This window comes from Dipodomys merriami, unplaced genomic scaffold (assembly GCF_024711535.1).
Source record: "Dipodomys merriami isolate MVZ:Mamm:240054 unplaced genomic scaffold, mDipMer1.0.p SCAF_41, whole genome shotgun sequence".
Taxonomy (NCBI): Eukaryota; Metazoa; Chordata; class Mammalia; order Rodentia; family Heteromyidae; genus Dipodomys; species Dipodomys merriami.
Genome location: NW_027205715.1, coordinates 3988185 through 4001810, shown reverse-complemented (window position 1 = coordinate 4001810; position 13626 = coordinate 3988185).

The following is a 13626-nucleotide window of genomic DNA, read 5'->3' as shown; positions in this document are numbered from 1 at the left end:
ACATATGTTCCTAAATTTGAATACTACCTTTAATATTGAAATTTATATGGATGCAACTGGAGATTGTGTTGAGTGAGATAAAATAAAAAGCTAAATATCTCATACTTTTGCTAATATGTAGACTCTAGACCTAAAATGATGATGGTGGTGATTATGACAAATAATGAGATGTGAGTCTAAAAAGGGGATCACTGGGAAGAGGAGAATATAAGGAAAGGGTACTAGAGGAGGGTGGGAGAATATTAAAGACATGATAAGAAAGAAAATTACAAATAGACACCCCCCATCAATATAGACATAAAAATGTGTAGGAAATCCAATAAATTCTACAAAGAAAGTTACCAGAACTAACAAGTGAGTGTGGCAACACAATAGGATGCAGAATCACTATACAAAAATCATTTGTATTGCTAGAGCAATAAATAATTGGAAATTGAAATATAAATCAAGCCACACACTGGTGGCTCACATGTAATCCTAGCTACTCAGGAGGTTGAGATCTGAGAATCTCGGTTCAAATCCAGCTCAGCAGGAAAGTCCGTGAGATTCTTATCCTCAAAACCACCAGAAAACTGGAAGTGGTGCTGTGGCTCAAGTGGTAGACTGCTAACCTTGAGCTGAAGAGCTGAAGGACAGTGCCCAGGCCTAGAGTTCAAGCCCCATGATCAACAAATAAAATAAAATAGAATAAGATAGAAGAAAGAACAAGATAGGATAGCACTGATGTGAATTGGACTAACATATTAATGGAACAGAATACAGTTTTGAAACAGACCTACATGGATATAAGTAAAATGACTTTGCACAAAGGTAGGAAAGCAATTATTGGAGAAAGGACAGTAGTGCTAGAACAATTGGATTTTCATTAAAAAATAAAATTCCATTCATATCTCATATCCTATGCAGAATTAAATAAAAATTTACTGTAGACTAAAGTATAAAATCTAAAACTATAAAAACTTACTAAAGAAAATACAGAAATTATTTTGGACATTTTTAGGCAAAGGATTAGGCAAAAGAAATCTTAAATACAACATCAAAAGCTCATGCATTTAAAAAAATCAGTAAAACTTCTCTTCAACAGGGGTTGATAGGAGGAGTGGTAAGGCTACCTGTCTAGCAAGAACAAGATCATGAGTTCAAACCTCAGTACCACCAAAAGGTCTTAAGAGAATGAAGAAACAAATTTCAGTTAAAGAGTAAATAATTTCAAATCACATATCTGAAAAATGACTTGTGTCTAGGATGCAAAAAAAAAAAAAAAACGATCAGAAATCAATCACAAGTTGGCTGCTGGTGGCTCATACCTGTAATCCTAGCTACTCAGGAGGCTGAGATCTGAGGATCGAGGTTCAAAGCCAGCTGGGGCACAAAAGTCCTTGAGACTCTTATCACCAATTAACCACTAGAAAACCAGAAGCAGCACTGTAGCTTGCCTTGAGTTGAAGAACTCAAGGACAGCTCCAGGCCCAGAGTTCAAGCCCCACAACCAACCAACCAACCAAATCAATCAATCACAAGAACAGAAATAATCACTTCTTCAAATGGGCAAAAAATGTGAATTTCCTCTCCCCTCCCCCCAGGAGACAGTGTCTTGATAAACTGATCTTAAACTATATTCCCTATGCCACCCAAGTAGTTGGAACTATAAGTATGTACCACAGTACCAACTAGCATGCAACAGATTTAAGCAGACATTTCATTTCATTAAGAAGACAACCATACTGTTTGCCACTGGTTACACCTGTAATCCAAGCTACTCAAGAGGCTGAGATCTGAAGATGAAGATTTGAAGTCAGCCCTAGCTGGAATCTCTGATTAGCTTCCAAAAAGCTGAAAGTGGAGCTGTAACTAAGTGGTAAAGTACTAGCCTTGAGCACAAAGACAGTATGTAGGCCCTGAATTCAAGCCCAGCACTGGCGCGCGCGTGCGTGCACACACACACACACACACACACACACACACACACACACACACACACACACACGACAGTTGTGCATCATTTAGCGGTAAGGATATAGTCTAAGAAATGGGTTGTTAGGTATGGTCTGCTACACACCTATTCTATAAGGTGTATGTATAACATACACACCTAGTGTGTAACTTATTTCTCTAGGGCTAAGATGATGCAAACAAGATTGAATTAGGAGAATATAACGCAAACCAAGATATGATGTAAGTGCAAAATGTAGGAAGCTGTTGCTAGGGGAACATGGCCTACTGATTTACAATCACCTTCTTATGTAAGTAGAAGTAATCCAGTCTAAAATAATGATAACGAGTAAATAAACCAGCAACATAGTGTTTTGGTGCCATTATGGAATAATTTTTTTCCAATATACATGTGCTGTGATTCTTCTTTGCCCCTCCAAGTCACCACCCTACCTATCTTTGTGCCAGTGATACCTCTCCCAGGCCCTTCTCCAAAACCTCACCCTGCCACTCTGTGCCCTGTGCTTTGTTTGGACCTAACTATTCTCCAAAGGCCCCAGTGGTGAAGGCTTGGTTCTCAGCGAGGCACCATTGGAAGGTGATGAGACCTTTAAGAAGCCTAGTGAGAGGACTCGAGAGGACCCCAGTCGTTTTTCCTCTCACTCCCTGGTTTTGAAATTTGTGGCTATGCCACACCCTTCTTCCATAGGCTCAACCCAATGGGGACAGTTGATCCTGGACTGAAAGCTCCAAAACTGTGAACCAAATCAAACCTCTTCTCTTTGTAAGTTGATTTTCTCCAGGCATTTGCCATAGTGATGGAAAGCTGACACACACACACTCCGGAAAGCTGGTTCCTGTGAATTCCCAAGCCCCCTTGCCAGCTGGCTTCTGGACGGTTTCAGCCTGTAGCATCCCCACGCAGTAGGGAAATGGGAAGAATGAGCACAAAGACATTATCTTCCCTGCTCCCTCTTTCCCTTGGCACCCCAGTTCTGGCAGCCCTCCCTGGACCTTGGTTTCATCATATTTCTGTGATCCTTCAGGTCTTAAATGCTTCTGATGCCTGCCTGCCTGCCTTCCCATCCTTGAGGGTTTCCTTTGCTTTGCTCATGTATGAAGAGTCCCTTGCAGTTGAGCATGGAGTATCGAGCCTGTAATCCTAATTACTTGGGAGATGGAGATGAGGAGTGCAGGACTAGCCCTGGGGAAAAACTATTCTTGAGACTCCAGCTCATCCAATGGGCTGGAGCAGTTGCCTGTGTCTATTATCCCAGCTACAGGGAAAGCACAATGCCCTAGGAGCAGTAGCTTCATGCCTCACAGTATGAGAAGGGACAAATAGGAGGATCTCAATCCAGACTGGCCTAAGCATAAAATAAGGCCATCCTTGAAAATAACCAGCACAACAAAGGGCTATAAGCCTGGCTCGAATGGTGGAGTGCCTTGCCTAGCAAGCTCCAGGCTCTGGGTTTGATCCCAGTACCACCTAAATAAATAGTCCTTTACTGAGATCTCTTTGGTCACACTGGGTACAATTCAATTCTACTTCCTATGGGACTTTAAGTGATAAAATACACCTAAACTCCCTGAGCAGGACTGGATAGAGAGGATTATGCTAGAGGCCTCTGAAAGAGAGAGCTGTTGAATATGCAGTCACTCTGATGTATAGATCACTCACTCCTATTCAGCTCAGGCCTATGTAGGGGGCAATACCTGGTGTCTAGAAGAATCAAGAAAGGATGTGAGGGACTCAGAATTAAATTGTTCCCATGGCCAGGATTCCAACCCTGGCTACTTAAAACATACTGAATTCTCTCCATGTTTTTGTCCCCATTACCACCTGTATACATTTTAAGTTGACCACCTTAGGCATCTTATTAGGAGTTGGAGTAAGCAAAAAGGATGGTTTAGAAAGATGGGAGGAGCCATTGCTCCAGTTTAGAATCAGATTATTTTATAAGAGGGATAATTGCCATTGTTGGTACTTTGTGTATTTACTCCCTGTGAGGTAATATTTAATAATCAAGAACGATGCCAACTGTTGTTTCAGTTACTATTGATTGAGTGCTGGCTGGATGATCAATGCTGTTGGAAGCACGTCCTTTGCATCCATGTGTTTCATCAGTATTGATGATTCTGTGAGATACAGGTGACTCCATGAGTCCCTGTTTTGTTCATAAGAAGACTGAGGCCCAAAGAAGTTAAGCAACTTACCTAAGGCCACATAGTTCTTCTGGGTGCAGCTAAAAATTTAAATCCAGGTTCCCCTATCATTCTTCTCTGTCTTTTCATCCTGTAGGCTCTGTCAGAGTAGTGGCCCTCAGTGGGTGCTTGGGTGGGTAAGGATCCTCACCCCTATGGAATTGGGGAATACAACTGAGATATTTTTGTTTCTCCTGAGGATACTATTGGTGGGTAATTATTCAGCTATACAGGTTGCCATAACAACCCCCAAAAGCAATAGACATTAGTTCTTTCATAGCTCTACAGGTTAGAAGCCCAGAATTAAGGTATCAGCAAGGTCATGCTCCCTCCGGGGGAGGCCAGCACCTGAGCACTCTCAGCATTCCTTGGCCTGTGGCTACATCATGCTAGTGTCTACCTCCTTCTCCATTTCTCTATGTGTCCTGTAATCTGGTTAGTCATCAGACATTTCTTTTTAACTGTACCTTTTGTGGAAAAAAAACCCAATAACTATACGTGATTAGATTTACAGTCATCCTTAAATCCAGAATTAATTTTTTATCTCTAGATTTCTGAAGTAATTACATCTAGAAGGCCTCTTACTCCAAATAAGATCACATTGAAGGTTCAAGTGGTCATGAATTGTAGGATGTGGGAGAAGGGGGGAGAACTATTCATTCATACACTGTCAAACACCCTTCAAGGCATAAGACAGCCCCCCCCCAATAAAGATTTGTTTGGTCCCAACTGTCAGTTGTACTGAGGCTGAGAAAGTCTGTTCTAGACAGGCAACTCTTTTCTAGAAAGCAAGGAGAATGCATGCCTACAATTCTAGAGGGCAGCAAATGGGAGTATCAGAGTGAGTGACTGGAAGTTCAGAAGCCATGGCTACCTGTCTACTCTTTCTATCCACATTTCTGGGACCACTTCCTCTGATTTAGCTTCTCATATCTCCATGTGAATGCTGCCCCCTGCCTGCATTTCTGTAGGATTTTAGATTTTGAACCATAAGTTCAGATCTACTCAATTATTAACAGTTAACCATAAACCAAATGTGCCTCCTCAAAGGGGAAGATGCACAGATGTCAGATTAAAAAAAAAAATTAGGGCTAGGAAGGTGGCTCAGTGGTAGAGTGCTTGCCTCGCATGCATTAGGCTCTGGGTTCGATTCCTCAGCACCACATAAGCGGAAAAGGCCGGAAGTGGCACTGTGGCTCAAGTGGTAGAGCGCTAGACTTGAGCTGAAAGCTGAGGGACAGCGCCCAGGCCCAGAGTTCAGGCCCCACAACTGACGAAAGAAAGAAAGAAAGAAAGAAAGAAAGAAAGAAAGAAAGAAAGAAAGAAAGGAAGGAAGGAAGGAAGGAAGGAAGGAAGGAAGGAAGGAAGGAAGGAAGGAAGGAAGGAAGAGAGAGAGAAAGAAAGAAGAGAGAGAAAGAAAGAGAGAGAGAGAAAGACAGAGAGAGAGAAAGACAGAGAAGAAATTCAGGCTCAGAGACAAGTGACTACATGCAATTGTAGAAACAGGACCAGTGTGTGAGGTGAAGCATTTGTCATCATTCTTGCAACAGATGATTATTGAGCACCCAGTGTGTGCATGGCCCTGCTCATTGCTGCACAGCAAAGTTGATGGGGTTGGGTTGTGCTGAGCTTCCAGTCTGATATAAACAATTCCAATCCAGGGTAGTAAGTGTCCAGCAGGGAAGTGCAGGTGACTCAGATGTCAAGGCATAGGGGAAGATTTCCTGAGATGAGGAGACTGAATAGATTCAAATCCAGGTGATCCAGATTCTTAGCCTTAACTTGACTGTAACTTTAGCCCCAAAGCAGAATCCAAGGCAAAGGAAAACGCTTGTGCAAAGGGCCAGAGAGGAAAGAAAACATCAAGGTAGTTGAAGGAAAGTCAGTCAGTCAGTCTTTTCTAATTAATATCTATCTAGTCTACCCCATGACTCCCATGACCCTGTCCTGTGTGAGCTGTTGGGAAGCTGTCTCCTGATGTGCACATTGAACTTGGCTCCCTTCTGCTCAGGTACAGGGGCCCTGACTGGCCAGGCCTGATCTGTAGGCCAGAATAAAGCCTTCTGGCCTCATTCAGAAGAGGGTGAAGGGGGCATCAGGCATGACCAGACATCCTAGATGTCCATCAGTTGTTTTGTTCAAGAGTGAAGTAGAGGCAATAAAGTCCTCAGAAAGCATTAGGGCATCCTCTGTTTTCTACTGAGGTAGTTCCCCCATTTGAAAAGTTAGAATCAGAGGAAATATAATTAGGGGCCAGGTGCCATAGTCAGCCTGACCCATCTCCTGTTCCCTTGGGATAAGAGAGGGACAATGATTATGAGCCTGGGTTTTGGAACCAGTACATTCTAGGTTCAAATGCTGTCCTAGCCACTCACTAGTTGCATGACATGGAACAAGTCACCTCACCAAGCCTCACTGCTTACAACCAAAGTGCTGCCCCTAGGGGTGTGCGTGCATGTGTGCAATGGACAGGCCATGAAACATTCCCACCAGAGCTCAACTCAGGAGTTGGTACCTAAAAGATTGGCCAGTTCTTTGGACTGACTGCTTTCTCATCATTGATCATGAACCCAAGTCCAGCCACTTCCTCCATCCCATTTCCAGGAGAGCTCTCTGGACTGAGACGGGGGATACAGGAAGTGAGCAAAGAAACAGTTTCTCTCTTAGGCTACACACTTCTTAAAGAATTGCATTCAGAGCCTGTAATCCTACCTATTCCTGAGGCTGAGATCTAAGATTGTGGTTCTAAGCCAGCCCAGGCAAGAAAGCCTGTGAGACTCTTATCTCTAATAAGCTACTCAGAAAAAGCTGGAAGTGGCATTGTGATGCAAGTGGTCCAGCACTAGCCTTGAGCACAAAGAGGCTCAGGGACGTGCACAGATCATGAGTTCAAGCCACAGACTGGAGAAAGGAAGGAAGGAAGGAAGAAAGAAAGAAAGAAAGAAAGAAAGAAAGAAAGAAAGAAAGAAAGAAAGAAAGAAAGAAAGAAAGAAAGAAAGAAGGAAGGAATGAAGGAAGGAAAGAAAGGAAGGAAGGAAGGAAGGAAGGAAGGAAGGAAGAGAAAGAGGGAGAGAGGAAGGAAGGAAGGAAGGAAGGAAGGAAGGAAGGAAGGGAAAAAAAAGAAGTGCATTCAGGAAAGCACACACAAATCCTAAGTATCTAACTTAACCCCGCCTTAGAACTGAAGACTTGTATAACCATAGCATCTCTGAATAGCTTCCCAGAGACTCCAATGAGTCTTTAACTGATACTGCTGTCCTCAAGGCTAACCTCCACCCGTATCACCAGTAATAAATGTGACCGTGCAATGTATGTTCCTTTGGGTCAGGCTGTCTCAGCATGGGGAGGGGCGGCCCCCATGGGTGATTTCACACTGTTGTTCACTCTGGATGCTGCACCTTGCTCTCTAATTACCATTGCTGAAGAGCGTGGGGGAGTGGATCCTGTTTGTGGCTCCTGTAGGAAGTGCTTCTGTGAATCTTCTAGCCGTCGCTTTGGAGAACAGCTGTACCTATTTCTGTTAGGCACACTGCTGGGAGTGAAACTACTAGGTCACAGTATGTTCACACTGCTAAGGAATTTTCCTGAGTGCTCACACCAGACGTTCACTTTAAAAGATGATCAGTGTCTGGTGGGGGCGGGGGGCGGGGAGGGGAAGCGGAATCACTATGCCTTCTTCCTCAACAGTCTGTGCCAGGTGCCAAGGAATTATTTTAATGCCAAGGTGGAAAGGGCAGGGATTGTGCTGGCCTGTGTGTCTGGAGACTGATTCCTTGCCCTTCCTCGTGTGTGCATGTGTGTGTATACATCCGTGTGCATGTGCGTGGGGGGGGTTCATCTGTGTGCATGTGTGCACATATGGGTGTACATGGGTGGGTGGGTAGGGAGCAGGCATAGCATGAGATGACACTAAGCCCTTTAGGCTGTATTTCCCAGGCTCCTGAGTAGCTGAAAAACAGAAGAGGCCTAAGGGACCTCCACCCTACCCTTTCCACTCTGCCTCTGGCTGTAGTCATATCTCCAGCATGGACTCCAGGCCCTTCACCTGCTCCCTCATCCCTCCTGCCAGAGGCAGCAGTGGTTTTCCTACTCCAACCCTTCCATAGATGCTTTAAGAAGGGTTCTTGTTCCCATTGAGCCCTTGTGGATGCTGGCTGGAACCCCCAAGGCAGGGGAGGTGAGGCACCACGGCCATTGTACTGATAGTGGAAAAAAAAAAAAAAAGATGCATGGTGTGAGAGTTGTCTGGGGGAGTTCAGTCCAGGCAGCAATTCCTCTCAAATCAAGGACTAGTGTGGAAATGCCTCAGTGTCCCTCTGGCCAAATTGCGCTGTCAAAATATTCTTCTGTCTGGTTGTAAGGGACAGAGGTCCGCAGGCAGGTCCTCAATGTGAGCTGACTGGGAATGTGAGCTATGTGGGAATGTGCCCTGTCTTTCTGACCAGGAAGCAGTAGGACTGGAAGGAGGCACCGCAGACCTGGATCTTACCCACAACAAGCAATAATAATAGCTCAGATGTGATGATTTCCTGTCCATTGATACTATGTGGAGCACCTGACACTTTTTTCCCCTCAGTCATGGGGCCTGAACTCTGGGCCTGGGTGCTGTCTCTCAGCTCTTTAGCTCAAGGGTAGAGATCTACCACTTGAGCCACAGTGCCACTTCTGGCCTTTTCTGCTTATGTGGTGCTGAGGAATCGAACCCAGGGCCTCATGCATGCAAGGCAAGCATTCTACCACTGAGCCACCTTCCCAGCCCCACACCTGACACATTTTAACCCACATTTTAGCAGTTATTATGATCCCACTCTATGGATGGGGAAACTAAGACATGGGGAGATAAAGTAATTGGAACCCAATATCACTTATTGATGACAGTACCACTAATAATTACCTTAACAGAGGCCTTAAAATATTGGCTTTGGAATTCAAAAGACAATGGTTTGGGACCAGGCAAATAGCTCACACCTATAATGCCAGCTACTTGAGAGGTAGAAATAAGAGGACTGATGTTGGAGGCTAACTGAGCAAAAAGTTAGTAGGATTCTATATGAAAGAACAAGCAGGGGACAGTGGTGAAGTGAGGTGGAGGTGGTTAAGAAGAGCCAAGGTGGGGCTGGGAAGGTGGCTCAGTGGTAGAGTGCTTGCCTTGCATGCCTGAGGCCCTGGGTTCCATTCCTCAGCACCACATAAGCAGAAAAAGCTGGAAGTGGCGCTGTGGCTCAAGTGGTAGAGCGCTAGCCTTGAGCTGAAGAGCTGAGGGACAGCGCCCAGGCCCAGAGTTCAGGCCCCACGACTGGACCCCCCCCCCCCAAAAAAAGAAGAGCCAAGATTACCTGAGTTCAAATCTTGCTCTTATAAGCAACTTGACATCTCTATGTCCTGGTTCCTTCAGCACTGATATGTATCACCTGGAATATAGGAGATGATGATATTTGATGTCTGTCAAACCTGGGGAACAGCTCTGGCATGTGAACTTTTGTTTGTTTGGGTTCTTTGGAGTGTGTGTGTGTGTGTGTGTGTGTGTGTGTGTGTGTGTGTGTGTGTGTGTGTGTGTGTGTGTGTGTGTGTGTGTGTGTGTGTGTGTGTGTGTGTGACATGCCCATACTGGGGCTTGACCTTTGTGAATTTTTTTTTTGGGGGGGGGTCCAGTTGTGGGGCCTGAACTCTGGGCCTGGGCACTGTCCCTCAGCAATTCAGCTCAAGGCTAGCGCTCTACCACTTGAGTCACAGCGCCACTTCCGGTTTTCTTCATTTTTGCTTATGTGGTGCTGAGGAATCGAACCCAGGGCCTCAGGCATGCAAAGCCAGTGCTCTACCACTGAGCCATCTTCCCAGCCCTGGGGACTTGAATTTTGGACCTCAGGTTCTCACTTGACTTTTTTTCCTCTAGGCTAATGTTCTACCATTTAAGCCACACCTCCTCTTCCAGGTTTGTTTGTTTGTTTGCTTGTTTTTTGGTTTGCTTTAGTTTTTGGTTTGTTTTGTTTTTGTTTTTATTTTGGTTGTAGGGCTTGAACTCTGGGCCTGGACGCTGTCCCTTAGCAGTTCAGCTCAGGGCTAGAGCTCTACCATTTGAGACACAGTCCTACTTCCAGTTTTCAGGTGGTTAAATGGAGGTAAGAGTCTCACAGACTTTTCCTGCCTGGGCTGGCTTTGAACTGCAATCCTCAAATCTCAGCCTCCTGAGTATCTAGGATTATAGGCATGAGCCACTGGTGCTGGGCTCTTCCAGGTGTTTGCTGGTTAATTGGAGATAAGAGTCTCAAGGAGCCAAGCACCAGTGGCTCACGCCTGTAATCCTAGCTACTCAGGAGGCTGAGATCAAGGATCGCCGTTCAAAGCCAGCCTGGGCAGGAAAGTCTGTGAGACTCTTATCTCCAAATAACCACCAGAAAACCAGAAGTGGAGCTGTGGCTCAAGTGGTAGAGTGCTCGCCTTAAGCTGAAGAGCTGAGAGACAGCACCCAGGCCCAGAGTTCAAGCCTCATGACCTACCAAAAAAAAAAAAAGTCTCCAGGACTTTCCTGCCTGAGCTGGCTTTGAACCTCCATCCTCGGATCTCAGCCTCCTGACTGGCTAAGATTACAGGTGTGAGCCACTGGTATCCAGCTGTGCTGTGTGGGAATTTTAAACGCAATATTGGTGGCTTGGGGGAGTTCATATAGAAACTAATTCTTTGGAGAAGAACTTCCCAATTTTCAGATTCATTGTTTAAATGGCTCTTGGGATTCCCTCAATGATTGCTGCTCATAAATATCGCTCTTGGCCTAGGACAGGGAGACCTGTACTTCAGCCTCACTTTAGTCCTAGATGTCTGTATGCACTGTAAGCAGCCAGGACTGTGATGCCAGGGACAAAATCTCAGCTCTTACCAGGTTGTCAGGTTACACAAAATGAAGACCTATTAGTTCCATCACCTCCTCTTCCTTCAAGTATGGATGGATCCAGGGTTCCAATTAATTATGCCACCAGGACATGAATTCCCTTGACTTCTCCTCTGTGTTGGATTCACCCCGTGACGGGCTTTTCTTACATGGCAGCAGGTCAGCCAGTAGCCATAAGCTATCAGATCTGGTACAGGCTCTGAGCCATATTCCATGCTAGTATCTACAGACTGCCCCTGCTCAGTGCTTTTCCCCTTTTCCACATTGTTCTGTGCCTTGGGAGTGGGACCCATTTAGAGGAGAAAGCAGGTGCCCTTGCCTCTGGGTGTAAGTTGGATTCAGCATGAGGACTGGAAGGCAGGAAGAGATTAAGACCATGCAGTGTCCCTTCCAGGTCTTTGCAGGCTGGCTCTGTCTGTCGAAGGCCCCAGGTCCTACCAAAGCACCCTCACTGTGCACACCTCTTCCTGGGCCTCCTACTTCCTTCTTCCCCATGCCCCTCTGGGCTGGGGGCTACTGGCAGAACCTTGGTGCTGCACCTGCTCCAGTTGGTTCCCTCCATCCTTTGTGATGAGAGCATTCTTACACTCTACTTGCTGACCCAGTTGGAAATGCCACCTGTGACCTGCAGTATGGGTGCGATCCATTTCAACTGGCCACTGAAAAGGGGGCAGAATAATGCAATATGATGTAAGCGTAAGACTACAGAGTCTCTTTCAGTGATGGTTTTGTCCTCCTTCTGTTGAGTGCTACAGAATGGCAGGTGACCAATGGTACTGGATTTGCAGTCCAAAGCCACCCACCCATCCCTCTTTGATCTCCCATTAGCTGTGTGGCCTCCACAAGTAGTCAGCTTTTCTGAGTCTTCCTTACATATAAGAACATTGCCTGCCTCCCTCAAAGTGTTGCTAACAAGATAAAATGATGTCTAAGCTGGGAGCCAGCTGTAATCACACTTGTAATCCTAGCTACTCAGGAGGCTGAGATCTGAGGATCTCGGTTCAAAGCCAGCCCAGGCAGAAAAGCCCCATGAGACCCTTATCTCCATTTAACTACCAGAAAATCGGAAGTGGTGCTGTGGCTCAAGTGGTAGAGCACTTGCCTTGAGCTGAAGAGCTGAGGGACAGTGCCCAGGCCCAGAGTTCAAGCCCCACAACCGATCAAAAAAAAAAAAAAGAAGTATCAATTGGGTGTGATGGCAACTGCCTGTAATCCTAGCATTCGGGAGGCTGAGTCAGGAAGATGGCAAGTTCGAGTCCAGCATGGGCTGTCTAAAGGGAAAAAATGGCTGTGAGCAAGAATTGCTGATATGTAGAGTTCTCCATCACTATGTGCTAAAGCCTCAGAAGTTTGGGACACCCTCGGGCACTCCCTTCCCCCAGCTATGGTTTCATTTGTTTCCATTCATCCCAACAAGATCACCATCCTCTGATAGTCACTGTCTGCTACTTCAGTTATTAAAGCCTCCAGCATATAGTGAAGATCAAGAATAACATTTACGGGCTGGGAAGGTGGCTCAGTGGTAGAGCGCTTGCCTTGCATGCCTGAGGCCCTGGGTTCGATTCCCCAGCACCACATAAGCAAAAAGAAAAAAGCCGGAAGTGGCGCTGTGGCTCAAGTGGTAGAGCGCTAGCCTTGAGCTGAAGAGCTGAGGGACCGCCCAGGCCCAGAGTTCAGGCCCCACGACCGGACCCCTCCCCCCAAAAAAGAATAACATTTACAATGTGAGAAGAGATTGAGAAAGCTCTTTAGAGAAAGGGGTACCAAGTGTGCCCTGTTCTTTGTCATGTCTCTGAGCCCAGGAGAGATCAGCACAGAACAAGGGCTGAAAGAGAAAATGCTGAATAAACTGAAGCAGATGGGAATCCAGACAGACTTGATACACTATTGTTGTTAAAAAACAAAATAGGGCTGAGCACCAGAGGACCACACTTGTAATCCTAGAGACTCAGGAGGCTGAGACTTGAGGATCATGGTTTGAAACCAGTCTGGGCAGGAAAGGCTGTGAGACTCTTATCTCCAATAAACTACTCAGAAAATGCCCAAAGTGGTAATGTGGTTCAAGTGGTAGAGCACTATCCTTGAGCAAAAAGAAGCCCAGGGACAGTGTCAAATTCAAGCCCCAGGACTGGGGAAAAAGAATAGGGCTAGATGTAGTGTGGCATTACCTGCAACCCCAGCTACACAGGAGACAAAGGTAAGAGGATCCTAGTCAAAGCCCTGGGCAGAAGCTAGACCCTATTTGAAAAATAAACTAAAGCAAAAATGGCTAGAGGTATGGCTCAAGTTTTAGAGTGCTTGCCTAACAAACTCAAGGCCCTGAGTACAAAGGCAGTAAAGAAAACGAAGGAAGGAAGGAGGGAGGGAGGGAGGGAGAGAGGGAGGGAGGGAGGGAAGGAAGGAAGGAAGGAAGGAAGGAAAGAAAGGAGGGAGGGAGGGAGGGAGGGAGGGAGGGAGGGAGGGAGGGAGGGAGGGAAGGAGGGATTAAAATGAAGCCAGAAGTGGTAACATTACACTCCTGTAATCCCAGCTACTTGGGAAGAGTCTGAAGATCTCTATTGGAGGCCAGCCAGGGCAAAAAATTGGTAAGAGTCCGGCTGGGA